This window comes from Marmota marmota, unplaced genomic scaffold, assembly GCF_001458135.2.
Source record: "Marmota marmota marmota unplaced genomic scaffold, marMar, whole genome shotgun sequence".
Classification (NCBI taxonomy): Eukaryota; Metazoa; Chordata; class Mammalia; order Rodentia; family Sciuridae; genus Marmota; species Marmota marmota.
The window spans coordinates 30,963,956-30,977,778 of NW_026000016.1; the positions used below are offsets into that span (position 1 = coordinate 30,963,956).

The window sequence follows — 13,823 nt, forward strand, 5'->3', positions numbered from 1 at the left end:
TGGATAAGAAGCAGGGCTTGGTTGACTAATGATGAATCACACACCATAAGCAAGTAGCACGTAGGACTGGGGTTGTGGCTCAGTGGTAGAGCACTTGCCTAGCACGCGTGAGGCACTGGGTTCAATCCTCAGCACCATATAAAAATAAATAGAATAAAGTCATTGTGTCCATCTATACCTAAAGAAAAAAAAATATATATATTTTTTAAAAAGTAGCATCTGATAGTTTATTTTGAATTTATATGATTGGAACTTGGTAAATGTGTATTAATTAATTGATTTAAAAATTTTGTTGCACTAAACTTTAATTGCTCCCTAAATTTATTTGTAGTTGTAATTTCTACCTTGCTATGAATGAATTAAAGCAATTGTAGACTTTTTTCTCAGAATTACTTTTTCTTTTGTTTATGTGAACTCAGTGATTTCAGAACTATGAAGTAGTAGAGTCTTCTAGTTAAGTGGAGAAAAGTTAAATGTAAGACCCAAAGCCATGACAACTAAGAGGACTATTTCAACCACTATTTCAATTATAAGAATATGCAATTATTAAATAAATGAAAGTTATGGTTAATATACTTAGTTGTATACCTGTGAGTCTATAGGGTAGAATGATTCTGAAAGTAAAATCAGAAAACCTGAGCTGTAGATGAGAAATATTTATGTTACTTACTGTTCTAACCATTAATTATATTATGAAAATCAAATGAGGAAAAAAATGCACATGCAAATTATATTCCTATGTATAATTAATTTGCAAATTATAAACCGTGATCTAACTATAAAGCATTCAGTGTTCATTTTTGTTTCCAAGGTACTGCACAGATTGTCAGTTTATTGCAATGAAAACCAAGTGACCCAGGAAGTTAGTATTCATAAAAGTTAATCTAAAATATATTCAGAGAAAAGACCAATTTTCACTGAGAAGAGGGAAAAACTTATTTATCTAGAAGGATCATTTTATGGGTATTGTCATTCTGTTCTAGGTGAAGAGGAAGGGATCATTTTAGCCTAAGTAATGTAGTCCATTGTGCATGACCAAACCCAAAATAACTGAATGTTTTATTAGTTTCTAAAGTCAAAACTGTGAAATATAAATAAGAACCAATAAGTCAAAAAACATGTTGTGAAAAAATATATAATTAGAATGGTCAAATAAGCACCCCTTCATATCAATAGGTACCCTTGCTGGGAAACCATCAGTGTTTTACTTCTGCTAGTTACTAGGTATCCAAAAATATATTTGCTATCCATACATATCCATGCCATTGTACCTGAAGTATTTGAGTGTCTGCAATATACGTTACACTTAGTACCATAGGAAATTTTCAAAATGTGCATGACATGGTACCTACCCTGAATCTTTTATCTGCATAGGTATATACAAATATGTGTGCGCATATATTTATAATAATCTTCATGATTTACAACTTCATTAGTTTCAGACCTAAATTATTCATCTTTATTCTTTTCCATGGAGTTAAATTTTAAAAATAAAAACAATTAACGTCTATATAGCTCTTGATCATTTACAAAACATATTCATAACCTTTTATGTGATGTGCACAACAACTCCGGAGGCAAGTTTCTTCTGATTAGCCATATTTCATAGATGAGCAAATTGGAGAGTCAGAGCTTTAACTCACACTGTTGGTACTGTTACTTAAATGATACTTTTAATGGAACTTACATGACATTTTTACCAGTATCTTCTTTGTGTCTTTCTCCCCACTCCTCATCTACTTCCACTGTGTTCTTTTTCATTTATTCCAGGTTACCTATTTGGACTTCCTAATAAGTGTAGGCTCATGTAAAACATCTAGTCTATCTCTTTAATTTTGTGTATTTGCAAAATGAAAAGTTAAAGGGGAGTGAATAGAAAGGGAATGTATGACACATCTTTAAATCAATAAAAATCAAGATATTTATTGATAGTCTACCCTAGACATTCCTGATCACAAATTTTAATGAAAAGAGTCAATCGTTCAACTACTCATGTGAATAGCTGTGAAAGGTCCTTCAACGATTGGTAGTGAAGATCAGATGCTCACTGTTTCTGACTCTGGTCAGATTCACTGGGTGTTGTTTTTGATGGAAACTTATAGGTAAACTGGAGTGGAAGTGAATAGTTGTGAATGACTTTGAACCATATTGAAAATGTTAGCTCTATCTCTTAGCATTGAATCAATGTCTGCCTTCCTTCTTCTTTCCTTGATTTCCTTCCCTCCTTACATAAGCATGTAGTGAGCTATGTGTTAGGCACTGTACACAAAGGATACACACAAGAATACAGCACAGGTTCTGCTTCAAAGACTCTCAGGGTACCCTGGGTGATATAGAACTATAACCAAATAATGACAGCCATGTGGAAACATGGAAGGAAGACATGACTGGAGCTAGAGACGTAGGCAAGGACCGTATCATAGAGAAACTTGAATTTCATACTGAGGAAAACCAATGTCCTAACAATGGTATGGAACCCCCATTGAAATTTTTAATTGACAGTGACCTGATTATAACTTCATTTTGAAAAGGTTAAAATCAGAACTTTTGAGTCAAGTTACATAGAGAAAGCTTTCTCAGTACTTTTGAAAATAACAATGTTTCCTTCCTAAAATGTTGAAGATTTCTGTATGTATTATATATTAAAATATGCTATTATCTTCAGGCAAGTTCATGGTCATTGCTAACCTCTTTTTTTTTTTTTTTTTTTGAATGATAAAGTGACATGATGCGTCCAGTCATTCAGTTCATCATGTAGCACAATCTTTCAGAAGCCTGAAATACTCTGAAATCTACTGCTTTAGGATTACCAAAACATTGGAATCCTACAGACCTGGCACAGGTCTCCTCTTTCTTTTATGATATTCTCCTTTTATTAATGGATCTGTTGCCTCTAACTTTTGGGGTCATTCTTAACTTGGCGAGTTAAAGAGAGAAAACTGTTTGTGTCTTATGGGAAATTGTTATATAAAAGCTGGTATAATTAGTATAATCCACAAATGCTTAAGTGCGTGATTAAAGCAGTTCTTTCACCTCTAAAAGAAGAATTCAGTAGCAGCACAGAACACGACGCATGGCGTGTTTTGTTTTTCCCTTTGCTCCTTTTTGACCCTCTTTCCAACTCTAGTCCCACTGCCCTCAGTGGCTGGTTGCACTTTTTCCCCTGCATCCCACTTTATCTGCCTCAGCCAATCTCCAAATGAATGCATGTCTATCCTAGCCTTGGCTTTGACACTCTGGATATATTGATTAATAGTTGCCCTAAGCTCCTTTTAGCAAATCAAATTTTCACTTTTAGCAAGGATTTCGCCTCTGATTTATTCAGCAAAGTGAAATGCACTAAATTGACTTTGACATTCAGGGAAAATGGCTGAAAAACAAAGAGCAGAGGAAAAAGATATAAATTGTATGGCAGCTGGAGTTTTCAAGCATCAGAGAAACAGTTTTCTATGAAATACAGAGTAATTCAAAAGCACTTTTTAAACACATGAAAGTGATTTCTTTAACAAAAAGATTTTAACTGCTGGGTTTTCTTTTGGAAAAAGGTTCAGTTTAGAATTTCTGGTATAATATTTTGTATTTTGTAGATGACAATAACTTTGTAATCCTGGTTTGTACCTATCAAAATGAGTTTATGGAAGGTAGGAAATATCCCAATTGCTTTGGAAGAAAAATATTGCAGTCATCTTATACAAACTAGAATGATTAACCTGAAAGTGTTGGTGTCCTCTAGCAGTGGCAGCAACAGGAATTTGTGTGTGTGTGTGTGTGTTTTCTAAATAGTGGAGTTTTCTTATTGCCATCAGGACAATTAGAAATAATTTTGAAACACAAACCTCAGTATAGAAAATTCAGGTAACTGTGCTCTTTTGTATATTTGTTCCCCCAAAGAGTATCATCCTCAGCTGTGTTTTTTTATGTAATTGAATCAGCCTGTTTCCTTGTTAGACCAGGTTCAAGATACAAAGCGTGGTTTTGATGTGTCAAAAGAAATGGTGCTGGTGTGGATGGAGAAATGTGGAAAGGCGGTTGAACTCATGATAAGCCCCTGAGAGATATTAAAGGTGTGAGGAATATAGGAATTTTTTTTTAATATTGAGATCTCATAGACTGTTGCATTGCCTCTGCAAGGCATTAGTTTGAATTGACCGTTCATTTACCTCTTTCTTGTGCAACATTCTCTACTCTCTAACTGTATATTTTAATAACTTCATCTCTTTTTTAAAAATATTTTTTATTAGTTATTGATATCTTATTTATATTTTATTGTATTTATATTTTATGTGGTGCTGAGAATCGAACCCAGTGCCTCACACATGCTAGGCAAGAGCTCTACCACTGAGCCACAACCCCAGCCCATAGCTTCATCTCTTTTAAGTTTCAACAAATCTATCAGGAAAGCTATACTGATATCAAAAGTGACCCATTCTGTCTATATGAGTGGCATTTTACAACTCAGATAATACCTGTGTCAGACACATCTACAGTACTATGCCCTCATAGGCATATTATTTTACTAATGTAATGCTGCTTCAACCCCAATTCAGACCAATTTTCAACCTTCAAAAATGACCTCCACTAGCTAGAAGAATTCAATAGAAGAATTGTCAAAACCACTTTAATTGACAAGACTTTCTAAGCAGTTTATGTTGCATGGTAAATTGACATAAGAGCACTATTTATTTATTATAAATATCTTGATATTTCTTTTAAGAAGAGATTTTCCGTCCCCCCACCAAAAAAAAAAAAAAAAACTATGATTTTTTTTTTCTGAAGTAGGAGCCTACTTTTATTTTTTATTTACTTTGGCCTGATTAAAGAATAATGTACATAGTATAAAAACACTTAGAATTTTGTTTCATCTTTTCTTGTGCCCTTGGATTTCTTAGGGTGCAGTTCAGATTATTTTTACATGAATGAAAAAGTACTGGTGCATGCAGTTTAGTTAAAGAGAAAATTATAATGGATAAATTCCACCCCTTGCTAATTCTGAGCACTGTTATCAGTTCAATTTAGTTAATCCCAAAATTTAACCAGTCTCCATTAGCCACATAACTTTGCTCCTAATCAGAGAATTATATTTCCCATTGACAGAATGGGCATGAAGTCCTAACCACAAGTTTATAATATTATAAAATCAAGAAGGGGAAAAAGACCAGTTTCTTCAACTGGATTTAGATTAAGCAAGTTGATAACTGAATGTGCAGGTCAGCAGCAGAGCCTGTCCAGTTTCAGGGAATCATCGGAGCCCAATTAAGTACCATCACTCTAGGGGTGTCTCCAAAGAGCAGCGAGCTCCTCTCCGTGTGAGGGAGGCTTCACACCTGCTTAACCTACATTAGGAAAGGATTAATTACCTGAAGCGCCAGTCCCTCCACCAGTCAGCACGTTTGTGCCAGGGCACATGGTGGCCTGGGCTGCAGAGGGAAGAAGTGGGGTGGAGCAGCTGGGGGTTCAGAGAAAGACCAGCTCCTCCCAAGGTGGTCAGCACTTTCCAAAGGAAGAAAAAAATTAAAAAAACAAAGCTGCTCTTATATCGTGATTTGTTTATGTCATGACAGCACCCAGTGGCAGAGTGTGTTCCCATAGATTTATACACCTGAAGGAGAAATGTGCTCCAAAAGGCTGTTTCCACTATAAAGTTTCTAAAGTTAACTTTTTTATCTGTTTCCACTGTAAAGTTTCTCATGTTAACTTTTTTATAGAAAAATATGGAATAATTATTGTAGATTTACTTCTAAGAATGGATGTTATTTTGAAGTAAAAGGGTCTTGTTTGTTCGGGAGCATGCCTAGAGGAAACTTTTTGACACTCTTTTTAGATATATGGAATAATAATAACAAAGCAAGATCCCTTTTCCCCAAAAAAAATCAATTCGGAGATGATAAAGTGGTAGTGGACCTTAGAGATCATGTACTAGAGCTTTGCATTTTAAGAAGAGACACTATACTGTAGTGGGCAGTGGAGTTAGAGACCCTGGTTCAAATTTATCAGTTTACATGGAAGATAGTGCCTTTTTTTCTTTGAGCTGTTATAGGCAATCTTGGTGTGTGATTTTAAGTGTTTAAAAAATGTTAAATGCCTTTACTTGTACATTTTTGGATAAAGACACCTAAGAGCAGGAAAGTTGAATGACATACCCAAAGCCAGAGGCTATTCAGAGGTAAAGTTGAGACTAAAACAGGTATTTAACTCACAGTTCAGCACTATAAATTTTTATCATTTTCACTAACAGTATACATCTTTATGCATAGTATTAGTAGCAAGCTATATGTTAACTTTATTCTCTATTATACCACATATATATTATATATTACATATATATTATATATACATACATATATATTAAGTGAATGATATATTTCTTGGTAGAATAATAGTTAAAGTAATACATAAAAGTTATTTTGATATATTTAAAAAATTATCATGTCTCAAATTCTAAGCAATAAACCCATGTTATTCTTTGATCTAGCCTGAATATTACATCTGAATGTTTCAAATCACATCCTTTTCTGAATGATTATTAGTCTATTTTTATGGATCAGAATTCTTCTCTACCAAGCAGGAGAATATAATAGAGACAAACCCCTGACTGAGGTTTGAGATTGGGAAACATGGCCAACAACCCAAAGAGTTTGGTGGATAGAAGATTGGCCAAAGATCTTGATACAGAGCCAGATAGGCCAGATAAGAAAAGGATGAAAAAAACTGATTTATAAACATCTTGAACTTACTGTGTAGACACTAATGCTATCTTTTAAAAAGAAATGTTTCTGGTAGTATCCTGAAATTTCAACATTTGGCTAAAATTAACTTGTGAATAATCTTTGGGTTTTAATTTACCAGATCAGTTATCTGACCCCTTAGACTCAGCAAGGATCGTAACATGTCTGTATTTGCCATGCAGCTTTACCCCAAACTACCAAGGTAATTTTATATACTTAGATTAGAATTATTATTTAATTTGAGTCTGACTATCCTACATTAATATGCTTGAGTGATAGGGTAGGGGGTGCTGAGAATTGAGCCCAGGGCCTTATGCCTGCTAAACACACACTCTTCCACTTATCTTAACATACAAGGTCTGCTCCCAGCCCTTGAATAAATTTTATATGGGCTGAGAACAGGTAGTATCATTATTGTCACAACATCCATATGATACTATTTGAAATACCTGAATATGGTAATAAGCTTTATAAATGCAGCTTGACATTTTCCTAAATCTGCAACATTCAGTCCCCCAACAAAAGTACCATATGTGATATATTTTTGTAGCAAGCTAATGCCTATGCATTCATGCTCTGAACAGAAGTGTATGTTGAGAGCCGTCCGTGGGATGGGCCTTATATTAAACTTGCTCTAATTGGGAGGCTGTCTCTGTCATCATGATTTTGATGTACAGTTTATGTATTATCAAAATACTTTTGAATTTTTCTTTCAGCAACGTCATTTTGCAGCTCATTCAGGATGCTGTGTCACTCATGAGTCTTAAAGAGATGTTTTATTTTCATGTTTAATTGTATGGGATCTTTTTGTTTTTTATTGGTTCTTTTTAGCTATACATAATATCAGGATTCATTTTGACATAATTATAAAAGCATGGAATATAATTTACTCTAATTCAGTCCCCAGTACTTCTCTTTTCCCTCCCTCCTCCACTGCCTGTTTTCTTCCCTGTACTCTACTGATCTTTCAGCTATTTACTCTTAGTTTGTTTTGTTTATTTAGTTAGTGTCCTGTGAACATACACAATGGTGAGATTCACTGTGGTGTATTCATATACGTACATAAAAAGTTGGGTCAGATTCATTCCACCATTCATTTTGAGAGTGATCCAAGTCAAATGTGAGCCAAGACCCTTGACCTACTATTTCAATATTTTTCTCTCTACAACTCTCCATTCTATGTTCTGAATATCAGTGAGGTTTTTTGGACTAAATTGAGGGCTAACATATGCTGAAATGGGTTTTTTAAATGTTATTTTTAAATTATACATATATGTGCGGTGGTTCTGAAACTATTTGAATTCTAAATGGTTAAGCATCCTCAGAAACAGAGTCTCTTTATGAACAGAGACTTCATTCCTACATTAGGGAAGGTAGCGGTATTTTTACTTTAAGAAAAGGTTCTTCATTTGCCATGACTTAAATATGGGCATATGGAGCTGATGGCAGCTGTAGTTTTTCTTGAGATTGTTGAAGTCCTCTTACTTCTGTCGTTAACTTTTGTTCTGCAAATGCAGTTCAGAGGCACAGGCTCCATGTTGCATCCATACTTGGCTTGTTATCCTCTTATCAAGCTCTTAGCATCCCTTTGTTTATTTGAGGTGACAGGAAGACTGTGTAAAGGCTGCTTAGTCAGGGATATCAGCCTTGTTGGCAGGGGAGTGATTGCCAGTTGAAAAACAAGGCATTATTGCTCATTTTTTCCCTCTTATTAGTTTGATTACATTTGCAAATCAAATCAATCCATCAGACATGATCAGGCCTCGTCCGCATTTTAAGGAATAGTAATCTCCGTCTAATAAGATGCAAATGTGTCACATCGGTAAGTAACCAATAAATCATCGTCTTGTCTTTGGCAATCATTAAATATCAGAACCAACAGTCAATTTTTAGTATTTTCAATTTGCGATATGCCGCTGGAATATAAAGATAGATGGACGTAATTACACAAACCAAACACTATTTCAGTTCATTCCAGACAGCAAATTTAGTGGAAGGTATAACTGGCTTGTCATCACACTACATTATTCCTAGCGGTTCATGCAAAGTTCACAGACAAGCTTCAAATGGACATTGCTTTTTTTCAACTTCTAACAACGTCCCCACAATGGCAAGCAAACTTTGATGTAAGGACTTGAACTGACTTCCGCACGGCTGTTGAAGTCAGATGCCAGTATGACAGAAAACATATGTTCTCTCCCATCAGAAACTGCTGGCAGTGCCAGCTCCAATCTTCTATATTTTCTGTTTTAAAAAACTGAACTCACAAATGTAAAAATAAAGAAAAGAAAAACAATCAAGAACCCTTCAGATGATTTATACCATCCTCATCTATTTTGATGGAATAGTTTCCTACAAAGGGAAAAGTAAATAAAAACTTTATTTTTCTAAGTTTCACATTTTAGAGTTCCTCGGTTTGGGCAATGTATTCTTTTGCTCTAAACCATGCACTGTGAAGATTTGCATGTCTGCAGAGCCCTAATAAAGCTAGAGAAGAAAGTGTGTTGATTTTTGGTGCATAGTGAAATCTTGATACATATAAAATATTATAATTCAAAGGACAAGAAATGTAATTGTTTGGATGGGATATCTGAGCAGAGTGTCTTTTCCCTAATTATGCTTGCTTGACAACTCAATATCTGCTGATTAACTGTGACACTTGCCCTTTTATTTATTTATTTATTTGCAAAAATTGTCCTGTCACAAATGGAGGAGCCTTCCTCAATTTATTTTTGGCTCTTTTTGATTATCTCAGTGTAATCAATATTTGTACTTTCCCCTCCATTTCTAACATCTTCCTCTAGGGTATTTCTCTTACAAAAAGCATTGAAATAAAAAGGTTTTGTTTAAATTTTTTATTTTTTGAGATGAGATCTCACAACATTACCTAGGCTGACCTTGAACTCCTGATCCTCCTGCCCCAGCCTCCCAAATAGCTGGAATTATAGGTGTATGCCACCATGCCTGACTTTTGAAAGCTTTTAAAAATCATTGATCTGATATTTAAAACTTGCAGCATCTCTCTGACTTTACTTTTCATTTTAGCCTGGCCTACTTAGTGATATTACTCTTATTTTTTACTGTTATTCCTTTCTTATGTTATTAGTTGCTAAATAGGATGTGATACACACACACACACACACACATACACACACAGGACAGATGTGATACACACACACACACACACACACAGAGTACATGACCTTGATGCACCTGCTACTTATTTTGGTGGTTCTTCAAATAGTCCATGATTGATTCCAGTATGGCTTGACAGATTTGTCATATTCTATATAGTTAAAATTAGAGCTTATCAGTTGGCAAAGCCAATCCTTTGCCCTCCCAGGCCCCCATTTGCAAAGCAACCTCTTTGGAAGATGACTTAATAAAATCTCTCATATAAAATTGACAAAATTAAACTTTTACTGCATTAGTTACTTATTTAAATCTATTGAGTTCCTTCTTGCTACTCACTCTGCAAGGAGGTGAAATAAAAAATTGAACAGGGTATATGTGGGCTAGGCGTTGTAAAACATACAGTCTGTAGAGGAAATAGACAAGCCAAGAGGTGATTTGACACAGGGTTCTAAGTGCAGTGATGAGGCAGCACAGCACGGTATGGGTGCACTCTAAAGGAAACTCTCATTTTTTAATTCAGGGTAGTCTTCTTGAAAAAGGTGACTTCTCAGCTGAATTTGCAGAATGTATAGTAATCTAATGCAGATTCATTGATAGGCAGGCGTCAAGTTGAAGGTTTCATTAAGTATTTGTTTCCTTTTTGAAACAAGACCCATAGTATAGATTCAACAGGTTCATTTTCAGTACCTCTCTCTTTGTTTGTTAGCAGAACTGAAGGGCATCATTTATTGAAGAACAAAGACCTTTGCTTCAGATTTTAAGACGTTATAAAAGTTGGATTAGATTCTTGTTATAGTTGTCTTGGAGGTTATGCCAGGAAGTTTCAAGTTTAGCAAAGAAAATATGCATTCTTTTTAGGTGAGGGTCTAATCAGCTTCTCAAATGTCGTCTAGATATGCCCATTGGCTATACTGTACATATCATTCATTTGGGCAAGCACAGTGTGACATCACTTTATGAAAACAATTTTATCTGTATCTTTACCTTTTCATTTCTCCAAATCCAGAATTAGTAAATTTCCAGCATTTTTTTTCCTTTCTGCAGAACTATTGTGAATTTTAAAAACACAGCCCTGGTCTTTCCAGGTGATTGTTTTGCCAGCCAGCCCATGTCTCTCAAGGAATCCCATTTATAGCAGCAATTGCCAGGAACCCCTATGAGTTACAGCTGATGAAAGCCATATAGCTCATGCCTTTGAAGCTTTGCACCAGAACCTTATGCTCTCTCTAACCGATTTACATACCACCATGGTATGTTTAATTTGCTTTTTCATCAAATCAATAATGGGTCTAATTGAAAAAATTGGCAGTGCTACGTGCAACCTAACTACCGATCTCAATGTTTGCCGGCTAAAGGGAATGTTGCATAGCTGTGTGTCAGACACCTGTGTTATTGGTGTACTCCTGCTACTAATGCATACAAAAACAAACATTAATACAGGTGGAGCATCTGCACCAATTGATCACTATGCTATGAGAATTAATCACCTGGCTTTCAGCTTGAAGAATAAAATTTACATCTTTAATATATGAAATGTATTAACACACACGCTTGCACCATTGACTTGGGGTGATGTCAGCAGACATGCATGTGCAGCTCCATTCAAATGTGTTCCTCTGCACATTTGGACTTGGTTGTGTAAATCTAAGGTCAGGTTTTCATTAAAGACTTGATAGTGTTTTGAGAATGTAGATGTAAGCCTTTTTGGTTAAGAGTGATTAGGAAAAAATTGGGCAATAATTCAACCTGAGGTAGTAGTCCCCTGGAAATCTGCCTTCAAAAACTATATGATAAAGCTTTTGAGATTGAGTTTTGTTTTCTCAAACCAGAGTGGATTTTGACGGCCCTCAAATAATGACAAAATAGATTCACTGAACTCTTATTAGGTGCCCGGCTTGGGACTGTTTTATGTGTATTATCTCAATTAATCTTCAAAACAAGTCTCTAATTAAGAATTGCCTCTGATACCATTTTTTATAGTTGAGACAATTCGATCTTAGAGGAGGTGAAAAACTTGCCTAAGATTCCAAAGCCAGTAAGACAGTGGAGGTGAGATTTAAATTTAAGTCTATTGGATTCAAAACCTTGATATTTATCCACTCAGCTCTCCCAAATTACTTGTATAAATTGGTCTTTTTAAAAAAATTTCCAACTAATTTTTTTTCACAAAACATCTCAGAAGTTCTGCAGGCAAAACATAGATTTCATTGATCCATCCAATATTGTTTATGTAATAGTCATTACAGGACTGGCTACATAATTAGTGAGGCCCAGTACAAAATCAAAATGAAGATCCTCTTGTTAAAAAACTGTTAAGGATTTTAAGACAGTAACAGCAAAGTGTTAAAACAAGGATATGCACAGTTTGCATATCCTTGAAGCTAGGCTGGTATTGCTGTGAGAGATGAATATTTTGCTTGTGGACAAGTTTAGCATATAGGAGAAACCCTCTTGTTTATGTTTGTGGATGGTTGGGTCTGAGAAAATGCTACACTAGACCAAGACAAGCTACTTTTGATACCATCTTTCTCTGCAACTTATAATTCATCTAGGAAAGAAAGATATTTTACATCATTCTTAACCAATAGTTCCTACCTGGGGGCAATTTTGCCTCACAGGGAACATTTGGCCATATACAGCCATTTTACTCATCATAGCCAAGGGGACAGTCTCATGGGCAGAGACCAGAGATGCTCTAAATAATGTACAGTGCAAAAGACAGCATCCAAACTCCTGCTCCCAAAGAATTGCATCAGTAGTGCTGAAGTTGAGAGTCCTGTTTTAAATCCTCATACTTGTGAGGTTTTTGAGTTCATTACTCAATTTCACAAACTTTATAAATTAATACATAAATAGATATGATAATTGCCATCTCTATGACTTCTCTTGATAAGAAGAAGCCCCTGACCCACTTCATCAACAAGATCAATAAATATTTATTGGGCAACCAGGGTGCATTTGTACCTACCCTTTTTGGCCAAGCAAGAAGTTTTATTCTTGATATTTAAAAATAAAACAGAACAAATAGTGAACTCCAAAAAGTAACCATGGCACATTTGAAATAAGTTTTCCTGGAAATTTCGTAAGGGACATTTATTATAGAGCTAGATAAATATTTACATAGAATTATGGCAAAGAAGCCACAGTAGCACATTAAGGGAACAATATGCATTTTAACAAATATGCAAGTATTTATTTACTCATCAAACAGATATTGTCTAATTATTTAAATATAAATAATGTTTATAAAAATCTATAAACAAATAATAAATGTTCTGTATCCCCAAATAAATGCTGTGTACATTTAAAAATGCTGAATTTTTGATAGAAATCTTTTTCATGAACTTATGAAAATATCATCAGATGAACTCTAAATGTTAGTATTAATATGGAGATATATGTGTGTGTATAATTTTGAAAAAAAAAATTTTTTAACTAGGGATTGAACCCAGGGGCGCTTAACCACTTAGCCACATCCCCAGCCTTTTTTAATATTTTATTTATAAACAGAGTCTCACTGAGTTGCTTAGGCCTTGCTAAGTTTCTGAGGCTGGTTTGAACTTGCAATCCTCCTCCCTCAGCCTTCCAAGCCACTGGGATTACAAGCATGTGCTATTGTTCAGGGCTACTCTGAATATTCTTAGAATTCATGAATGGGGGTGGATATATTACAAGCTTAACAATGAATTATATAAAGTTCATACAAACTCTTTCTTTATAATATATTTTTACATTGCATAAACATTTTGGCAATTTACTTCATAAACATGTAGGTGGCTATGTAATTCATCTCTTACTGGCATTTTCTAATTCTTAAGAGTTTTTCTAATCATCTAAAAAGAAAAACAGCACACCACAATAACCATATTTTTACACTGAAATTTCCATTTTAAGTCAGTTTTATGTTATTGCCTTTCAACTTAGTTTTTCTCCATTTTTGAATAATATCACATAAAAAATTTG

General features: G+C 34.8%; 1 protein-coding gene across 28 annotated transcripts in view; it reads left to right on the forward strand.

The window, feature by feature from the left end:
* Esrrg (estrogen related receptor gamma) overlaps nt 1–13,823 on the forward strand; it is a 592,284-nt gene that overhangs the window by 536,126 nt on the left and 42,335 nt on the right. The gene's annotated exons all lie outside the window — the stretch shown is intronic.